The following is a 9,989-nucleotide window of genomic DNA, read 5'->3' on the forward strand; positions in this document are numbered from 1 at the left end:
TTGTTGCATGATATTTGATCACCCTGTGAACCCTGAGATTGTGTTATTTACAGAAAGAAGAAGAAGACCTGTTTTTAGTTGTGGCATGGCTCAGACTTTAGCATACACGAACCATAGAATGAGAAGGAGCCAGAAGATTAGAGCTGATTGCCAGAGTTACTTTGAGGCCAAGAAGAGCAAAATGTCAGAGGCCAAGAGAGAAGTCAGGGGCTGCCATGGTGGACAGTGGCCCCGCGGGGGGCGCGGCGTTAGCTGCCCCGGGCCCCTGGGCCGGGCAGTGGCAGCACAGGGCCCCGAGTCTACTTCCAGAGTCCTCCTGGGGCTGCAGGCGAAGGCCCCGGGGGCGCAGAAGACGATGGCCCGGTGAGACTGAGACAGCAAGGGAAGGTTACTGTCAAGTACCACCGACTGCAAGGAGCTACGGAAGCGCCTCAACCTGGAGGAGTGGATTTTAGAACAGCTCACGCGACTCTACGACTGCCAGGAGGAGGAGATCCCTGAGCTCGAGATAGATATGGATGAACTTTTGGACATGGAGAGTGATGATACCCGGGGTGCTAGAGTCAGGGAGCTGTTAGTTGACTGTTACAAACCCACTGAGGCCTTCATCTCTGGCCTGCTGGACAAGATCCGGGGCATGCAGAAGCTGAGCACACCCCAGAAGAAGTGAGGGTCCTGACTCAGATGGCCGTGGCTCCCACAGGACAATCGCTGCCCTCCAACCTCGTAGCAACAGCAATACCGGGGGACCCTGCAGCCAGGCCTGGTGCCATGAGCAGGGATCCCGTGCCCCTGCCTAGGGGTCATTTCCCTTGCCCTCAGTTTTCCACTTTTGGGGTTTTTTATTGTTATTAAACTGACGGGACTTTAAAGAGAGAGAGAGAGAGAGAGAGAGAGAGAGAGAGAGAGAGAGAGAAGTCAGTTTGAATCAGACATCTTGAAGAAGAGTTTGAGCCAGAACAGTTGAGTTGAACCAGTCAGCCAGGGCTCAGAAAGAACTAGAAAGAGTGAACTTAATCAGCAGTAGAGCAAGCTGTAATCCCAGCAGTAAGAAGGCAGAGGCAGGCAGAGCTCTGTGAGACCTGCTTGGTCTTCACAGCAAGTTCCAGGCCAGGCAGGAGTACACAGTGATATTCTGTCAGAGAGGAGACTAGGAGAAGCAGGGCAAGCAAGGTGGAGAGATGGAAATGTCCATAGCTTCCTGGATGAGAGATAAGGATGAAGAGAGCCATATCTTCTGAGTAGAGGCTGACAAATAAGCACACGGCAGACAGGCAGCCCCACAGGGAGGGGGAAAAAACATCAGAGAAAGAGCAAGAAATCCCAGAATATCAGAGAAAGCATGCCCAGCCTCCTTTTAGCATCTGAATAAAAGAGGAGTTAAAAATAAGGAAAGGGGGCTCAACAAAACAACAACAAAGAGGAGTAACTGGAGGTCCCTAAAGGAGAAAGAATACTTCAGGCTGCTGCGTGTGGGTTGTGTCTCTAGCCTGCTCCCCTGCTGCTGCTGCTGCTGCTGCTGCTGCTGCTGCTGCTGCTGCTGCTGCTGCTGGCCTCCTCAGGCCAGTGCTGCTTTGAACAGAGCCTGGCAGAAATGTTGCAATGCAGAAGGAAGAGTCGCGGGTAAGGAGTGGGTTGCACATGCAGGCTTGGGAGGCCTGTTTACCAAAACCTCTAACCTTGATAAGTCATCCAGGGTCAGAGTCAGACAACTTAGGTCAACCACGGGGGTAGGGTAGGAAAGTAGCGACTTGGCAGGCAACCTCACCTCTAGCAATGTTACTCACGCGAGGATGTTTCTCCTCCCCCGGGGCTGCTTCTTGCTGGCAAGCCTGAATAACCACCTAGGGCCATATGGACAGAGTTCACTTGCTGCTGGGCAGTCTGTATTCCTGGCCCCAAAGAACTCTACTCCAGCTCTGACCCTCCTACTGGAAGGAGAGGTTTAAATGGGGATGGTTCAAAGCACTGAGGAGGGAATGAGGAGGGAGTGGAGTCCTGTGATTTTGTGCTGGACGGGCTAACTCAGGAAATAGCTAGAAGAACCACATGATTGGACCAGCAGAGGGCACCAACACAGAGCATATTCACACAAAGTTTGTACTAAGGTGGGATTTCTACAGCTTGGGTGGGGGCCCGCCCTGTGTAGGCTGTTGATCATGCTGGCAAGGGCAGAACTGAGAGCAAGTTTGGCCAAAATTTTTCTAGGTCCCTGGGGATGGTGTTGCCTTAACATGGGAATAGAGACAGACCTGTCCCACACTCATCAGGCTGAGTAGCCCTTATACATCATGTCACTTGAGACAATGAATTACAACTAATGCTTTCAGAGGGACACTCTAATTTACATGGAGGAACACCCTTAGGCAGGGGTAAGATGAGTCGGGATCCCCAGAATACCCAGCTCCCTGGACCTGGCATCTGCACACACAGGGTCCATGGAAACCCTGATGAGCAGTGTTACCCCCAGCCAGCTCAAGTCACCCAAGATTAGTCAGTCCACTTAGGTCATAAGGACTCTGCTTGGGATTCCTAGGTCTCTCCTGTCATCCTGGCTGCCCCATGCTCCCACCTCAATACTGCATCAGTAGGCTCCTGTCACAGAGCCTTCTTGTCCACTCACCCAGAAATCTTAGGCCTGGGCTTGGCTATCCAGGGCATTGGTGGACTATCAGAACGATGCATCTTGTTGTTGGGCAGGCCTTCTTCAGGGAGGCCATAGCCAGGGGCTGAGCAGCTAACCTGAGAGTTGTATAGCCAGGGATGCAGCATTGATCTCTCTTGAGAGCTTCTGGGTATTGTGACCTTGAGATTCTCTAAGATAGATACTGAGTTCTCAAATACCTGTAATGTGCCTACTGACAGCCAAGTCCTGGTCACCACTGCTCAGTAAACCCAGGCAATGACCCAGCCACCTTCACTGACCACACAGTGTCTCCCATAGGTAGACCCATCCTGAACAGACTTTGCCTGATCCCACCAGCACCCATAGCCCACTCTGACCAAGTTCCTTTTCACAGTCACTGGGAATATGCCACCACATCCTGTAGGTGCTGAGCAAGAGCAGAGAGGAACAGCTGAGATGCTCCAGCACCTCTTAGAAAGACAGGAGTTGGGGCTGGAGAGATGGCTCAGTGGTTAAGAGCACCTTCTGCTCTTCCAGAGGTCCTGAGTTCAATTCCCAGCAATTACATGGTGGCTCACCCTCATGGAATACCCTCTTCTGGTGTGTCAGAAAATAAATAAAATAAATCTTAACTAAAGATTTTGACTTTTGAGAGAGAGAAAGAGAGAGGGAGAGAAAGAGAGAGAGAGAGAGAAAGAGCGCACTGACTGTTCTTCCAGAGATCTTGAGTTCAATTTCCAGCAGACACATGGTAGTTCACAACCATCTGTAATGGGATCTGATGCCCTCTTCTGGTGTGTCTGAAGTCAACAACAGTGTATTCATACAAAATAAATAAATAAATCTAAAAAAAAGAAGGAAGGAAGAAAGACAGACAGACAGAAGTTTATAGCTAGGACTGTGATACATCAAGAAAACATTTGGGATGTTCTAACTGACCCTGGCCACATACATCTACAAGGTTATATTTTTTGCCAGTCTCATGAGTGAGTATATATATATAGTATGTGTGTGTGTGTAAAAGTACCTTTTATTCACCTGATATAATTGTCTCAGAGGCTTACTGTGTCTGCCTAACCTAGTCCTAATCGTGGAAGCCTCTAGCCTCCATAAACCTTATCTAGTCCTAGAGTGTTTTCAGTCTCTGAGACTTGCGGCTGAATATGCTCACCAATTCCTACTTCTTTCTGATCTCTGACTGGCTGATTTAACTCAGCCATTCTGGCTCAGACTCCTCTCCAAGCTGACTGAGTCTATCTGACTTTTTTCTTGCCTTCTCCTGAATTGATCTGCTTGGCCTCACACTGACTTTGGCAGTATGTTCTAATATTCTAGCTTCTTCATTCTCTGGCTCATCCCATCTTCACCTGTGTCTAGCTTGTTCTCTCTCTGCAACATGTTTCTGTACAACTGTCCTGGTAAAACTGCCTCCCTTCTCTCTCTGCACTGCTCTCTCTTAAGTAGCCTTTCTTTTTACTCTGCTCTCGTGAGAGGCATATCCTATTGTCTAATCTCTCTCTAATTCATCACTTTTCTGCTTCTTTTTTTGTTTTTTTTTTTNCTGTGTAGCCCTGGCTGTCCTGGCACTCACTTTGTAGACCAGGCTGGCCTCGAACTCAGAAATCCGCCTGCCTCTGCCTCCCGAGTGCTGGGACTAAAGGCGTGCGCCACCACGCCCGGCTACTTTTCTGCTTCTTAATTAGACATCACTTTCAAACACGGGTGCTTCCTTCTACAAACTAACTTTACTTTCATTATTTGGGATTAAAGGTGTGTGCTAAGGGTGTGTCTGTATTGCAGCCAGAGGGATTAAAGGTGTGTGCTAAGGACCTGTCTGTATTCCAGTCAGAGTAGCCATGTTGGTGGATTAAAATCCTTGTACAATACCAAAAGAAAAACTACCTGTAGACTCTAGGAATACCCACCAAGGACTTGTTTGAACAGAGCCTGTCTCTGCTCCAAAGCCCAGGAAAGCTCAGGCCCCTACCTGTGGTGGCCCCTGTAGCTGGAAAAAAAAAAAATCTTCTAGAGGCAGAAAGGAAGGAAGCACCAGCTCTCCTGGGCCTCCTTCCATGGCCAAGTGTCAGAAACAACCAAGATACTAGCTGACTCCTTCCAGTGTCTCAAGAATTAATGTGTTCCATTGGTTTGACTCTAAGTTTAGATCTCATTTTAAAGAGAAGTTTAGAATTACAGCATTTAGTGGACAGAACGAGGCAAATCCCTCTTGTCTGTCTCCCCCACCTTTTCCCCATTGTTTCAGTGAATTCACAGAAAAAAAAGCCACACCTTTGATAAATATTCGAAACACTATTGAGCTGACTAAAGTGTCTTGAGATTTTGGAGATTTGGAATGTTGTAGCTCTGGAGTCAAATTATCCTGGGCTATCTTTAACACCCTCAATACTTAGCTACTCACCACCTCGGTGTCACACATAATGTCCTTATGACTATTAGATAAATTCTTGCAATGTGTCACTTTAGCAGACCGCACTAGCTTTCACCAACCCAAAAGCTAAGAATGTCATCAGATAACATCTAAGACTTCTGGTGGCGATCCCCCCCACCCCAGTTTTCTATACATCGTGTATCTGAACCAATGTATTTGGAAAATGCCTTGATTTATGACCGTATTTATAACTAAAAAGCTTTGTGAAATCATTTCCTCATTGGTGCCTGGTGTTTTGGGGCTCTGGGGCTGTGGTCACTCATGTTTGGCTCAAGTGTAAACTCTGCTTCCCTTTGAGCTGTGTCCCACCTTCTGTGCAAGGCTGAGTGACACGAACAGACCAGTATCAGCTCAGGGACTCTCCCTTCCACTTGGAACTGGGAGTAGTGACCGTGAGAGGCGTTGGGAGGGGCTACTCTGCCTCTCTCAGCATCCCAGGTCAACAAGGTACTTTCAACACTGCCACCAGCACAAAATGAGAGTCTTGGAACAAGGAGATGAGGTCCAAAACTTCCAGGAGAGGTGTCTCAGTGCAGGCACCTCCCATGAGCCTTGGAGATACAGATCCCAGAGAGAATACCGTTTCCAGAAGAGGAGGCCAAAATCAAAGGAAATCCCGTAGAAGCACAAGTTAAGCAAGGTTGCCATTTTAAGTGGAATTTCCCTTTTCTGTCCAGAAAGCCTTAGACTGGTCCAGGGCAGATCAGATTGCCTTTTCCTTTCTACTCTGCTCCGGAGGGGCCAATTGTTTTTCTGGGAATTCAGGGTTGGCAGCAGGGTGTCCTAAAACCCTTAACTGGCTGGAGCTGGTTACTGTGGGAACGGAGCCTTGGGGGGAAGGCTGACCTCCTGCTGGGTGAGCACATCCAGGAATTGTTAATAGTAGGTGGCAAGTTCCAAAACTGACAAGGATCTGTGAATATTTACAACATGTACACGCAAACTTTCTGCTGGCTGGGATTTGGTCCACCTTAATACCTAGGGCGCAGGGTGGGGACTGGACAATGGACAAGAGAGTTGGCAGGATCTCCCTCTCGGCACTGTATCAGTGTGAAGCAACAGCTTCTGCTCTCACCACCCACAAGCAACTAACCAGACAGGCCCCCCTGGGACCCTGGCTCACACCAGATCTGCAGCCTCTGGCTCACAGCTCTGGCTGATCTTCACCCGTGGAGAAGAAATGCTTCGGGGCCTGAGAACAGTTGACAGCATCTCCCTGGTCAGGGGGATGGTGATGAAAGTCTCTGACCAGGCATAATCCTTCTGTCCTGGGGAGACCATGACCATGGGCAAGCTTCAAACTTCCTGTGATTGGCATCTAGGGTCTCCTTGTTCAGGGTCAGACTTCTTTACCAACACTTGATTAGGTGTAGACATGACACAAATCTCCATTCAGAATAGTGAATGGGGGACCCAAAAATGAACAAGGTCTACCTAAGCATCCAAACTCTACTGCCCTCATCTGGACAGGGCTTCCGATATTTGTCACCTACTGTAGTTGCAGCCAAACACAAAGACCCTCCCAAAATGGGCACCGATGAGACTGACTTTCTAGAGCTGGACTGGGTCTGGGGGAACCAGCATATAAATCCATGGGCCACATCTCTAACCTATCCAGTAGTAACTGTTCTTACTGCCTCCACATTCCACTCAGGAAAGCCCACCCTATGAAAGCCCTAAGACAGCCGGGTGTGGTGGCCCACGCCTTTAATCCCAGCACTCGGGAGGCAGAGGCAGGCGGATTTCTGAGTTCGAGGCCAGCCTGGTCTACAGAGTGAGTTCCAGGACAGCCAGGGCTATACAGAGAAACCCTGTCTCGAATAACCAAAAAAAAAAAGAAAAGAAAGCCCTAAGACACTCCCCCAAGCCCAAAAGGCTCTCTACTGTGTGGTAGGTGGGACACCTGTCATCTTATAGAGAGGTAGCTGGTTACAGCCTTGTCTCTCCGCCCACACTTCTCAGTCTCTATAGTTTTGTTTCTCTGGCATCTCTCTATGACTTCCTTTCTCTGACTCTCCCACCTTCCTGCCTTTTGATCACCCAGGCTTCCTTGAAAACCCTTTCCTGGCAGAAGGAGACACACCCTGGAACACTCCCCACCTCCAGGGATAAGATTAGATATGCTCCCTGAGTGAGGTCAGAGGAGCCTGGTTCTGATTCTGGTGACCAGGCCAGCCCTGGAGTCCTGCTCTACCAAGGTCTCTCTGAAATAAGTTGAAACAGGTTCATTCTAGCTGCCCACTTGGGGTAGGGTCTGGAACAGCCTAGTTCACAATTCTTCATGGCGTTCCCTAAAATGAGAACTTGTGATCTTCACCTCCCTTTGGGCAATGTCCCTCTCCCTCCCTCTGCTGCCACTGAAAGTGTCATCTTCCCTTGTGGCCCCAGAGATGCCTGATGCCTTTTCAAAAGTTCCTGAAGCCCCTGTCAGCTCTCTTAGTAGCCTGGGCAGTGATCATACATGCCTTAGTGTCTTTTCTGGAGGCCTCAAAGGTGGTATGAACAGTAGAGAGGCCACTGCCCAGTATGGTAGGTAGGACACTCTAGTGGATCCTTAGGACATACAAATGTTGACAGGCTGGGTTTCTGTGGCCAGGGTCTGTGGCTGATTGGGGAATGAAGAGGCCTCCTTGCTTGTGAAGTCCCATGACGAAGTGTCCCAGATCTGCTACTTGCTTTCATCTGAGTCACCGCCATGCCCTCTGCCTCCTGTGCCTCTCATGGTGACATTCAAGGTTCATCCAAGTATCCATGCATTGGCACCTCTAGTTTGGAGAGGCCTCTAGAGTCTTGATCTGACAAAAAGGGTACTATCACATGGCCAGGGGAATGTCTTCCTGAGCAAGGCTCAAAATGCTCTGTACAGTAGGAGGTGCCCTTCAGAAAAGACAAACTGAATGGACAGAGTGGGTATAAGGGATTAATGGTATGATCTATGGAACTCTGAGAAAAGTATGCCGCTTGCAGGGCTAAGTCAGACCTCACCAACAGTCAAAATATTGCAGAAGCTATAAATAGTCTGCTGGCCATCAAGATTGGGATTACAATTATAGACCAGGAAAGTGTGGCACTGAGGCCATGTCTGTGTTGGAAGGACAATGTATTATCATCAATGTTTTCTTTATTTACTGAGACATAACAGAGACAACTTATTGAGAGCTGGGTATGGTGGCCCACGCTTGTCCCCTCAGTCATTGAGGACTGCCAAGAACTCAAGGTTACCCTGAGCTATAGATTTTGTTCTAGACCAGCCTGGGGTATAGCATGAGCCCATACTTACAATTCAGATGGAAAGAAGAATGAACAAGCTAAAAGAAACAATAACTGTGGAAACCCACTGACAAATTGGAGGAGACACTGGAGAAGCTCTCTGTTTCCTCAGGACTATGCTCTATCCTGGGCCCTGCCTCCCACTTGACACCGTGTCCTCTACCTGTCTCCTACTTACTGCCTGTGCCTCCTCTGCACTCTGTCATCCTCACCCCATGTACTGCTCAAAATTGGGGTTTTGTGTAAAGCAGATTCCATTTCCCTGTTTGTCACTGTACAAAGTCACTAGACTTTTCTCTTGTGTGGGACCAACTGAATTCCCCATGGGTTAGTCCTGTCTGGCCCCAGCCTAGATGTGCCCAAGGCCCACAGAAGCATTTCCAGGAACCTGGACTCTGGCTGCAGGACGCTCCCTATGGACAACTTCTGGCTGTGAACCATTCGAGGATGTGCCCCATGGAAAACTCCTTAGCATTGGCTGTGAGCAGCTGACTAATACTTCTTGGTGGCTACAGAGCCTTGTGGATTCTTGGGACACTTACAAGCAGAGGGATATGGTGAGTTAGAGGTTGTGTCCAGAAAGGATAGAGCTGTCTGGGCTATTTTTTTTTCCTTTTATTTTTGTTTCTTTTCGAGACAGGGTTTTTCTGGTTCAGTTTCCCAAGTGTTGAGATTAAAAGTATAAGCCATCACACCTTCTAGCAAGACTCATCTTGAATATGGGTGGCACCACCAGCCCACGGGCTGCAATTCCTCACTTTATAAAATAGTGGGAGTCAGCCAAGCACAGGCACTCATTTCTCTGAAGGGCTCAACGTGACCAACTGCCTCATGACATCATCATCACGACTTCCCACTGCCATGGGCTGTGTCCCTTCCTAAGCCATGAACCAAAACAAGCTTTTCCTATCTTAGGTTGCTTTTGTCAGATATTAAGCAACAAGCTTAATCCGTAATAGTTACTCAATAAGGAACCAATACATGGCAACTTTAAAATATGACCCAGAAGTTCATCTTGGGAGAAAGGGCCAAGAATGACCTTGGAAAACTGAAGGAGATTGATTGGAGGAGAGCCTCTTCCTGCAGGGACAGGATCCCGAGAAGATGTCTGTGCATGTGAGAGAATTCCCACCCTGGTTGGTTTTCCCTTCTCTGGCTGCCAGGCAAATGGAGGTGGGTGGTGAAACTAACTTCCTAAGAAAGATGCCCTGGTTTTCAAAAGAGAAACTATCTTTCTCCTGAGCTGGATACATCTTGGAGAGGCTTCACACATCACTCACAGCACTAGATGCACCATCCAGGCTACAGTATAGGTGGGGGCAGCTAATCGGCCTTCTCCTGTCAGCCTCTCTACTGCTGAAGGACAGCTATGATAGCTGAGCCACAATTAACTATAGTGGACCCAGTTCCCTTAAGTTCCCTTCCTTTATTCTTTGCCTCTTTATCAGATACCTTCTTTCTGCTCCACTCTGCAAGGTGTGCTTCAGAGAGGCCCAGTGTGCTTAATATCTGTCTCCTGTCACTTTCAGAGCTTGACACAAGGCACTTTTAATAAATGTTTTTTTTTTTTTGGTTTTTCGAGACAGGGTTTCTCTGTATAGCCCTGGCTGTCCTGGAACTCACTTTGTAGACCAGGCTGGCCTC

At 48.5% G+C, this 9,989-nt stretch overlaps 1 pseudogene; it reads left to right on the top strand.

Annotated features, from left to right (window-relative positions):
* Window positions 1-215: 215 nt before the first annotated feature.
* LOC110308547 lies at window positions 216-711 on the top strand (annotated as a pseudogene).
* The last annotated feature ends 9,278 nt before the right edge of the window (window positions 712-9,989 follow it).

Source organism: Mus caroli, chromosome 13 (assembly GCF_900094665.2).
Source record: "Mus caroli chromosome 13, CAROLI_EIJ_v1.1, whole genome shotgun sequence".
Lineage (NCBI taxonomy): Eukaryota > Metazoa > Chordata > Mammalia > Rodentia > Muridae > Mus > Mus caroli.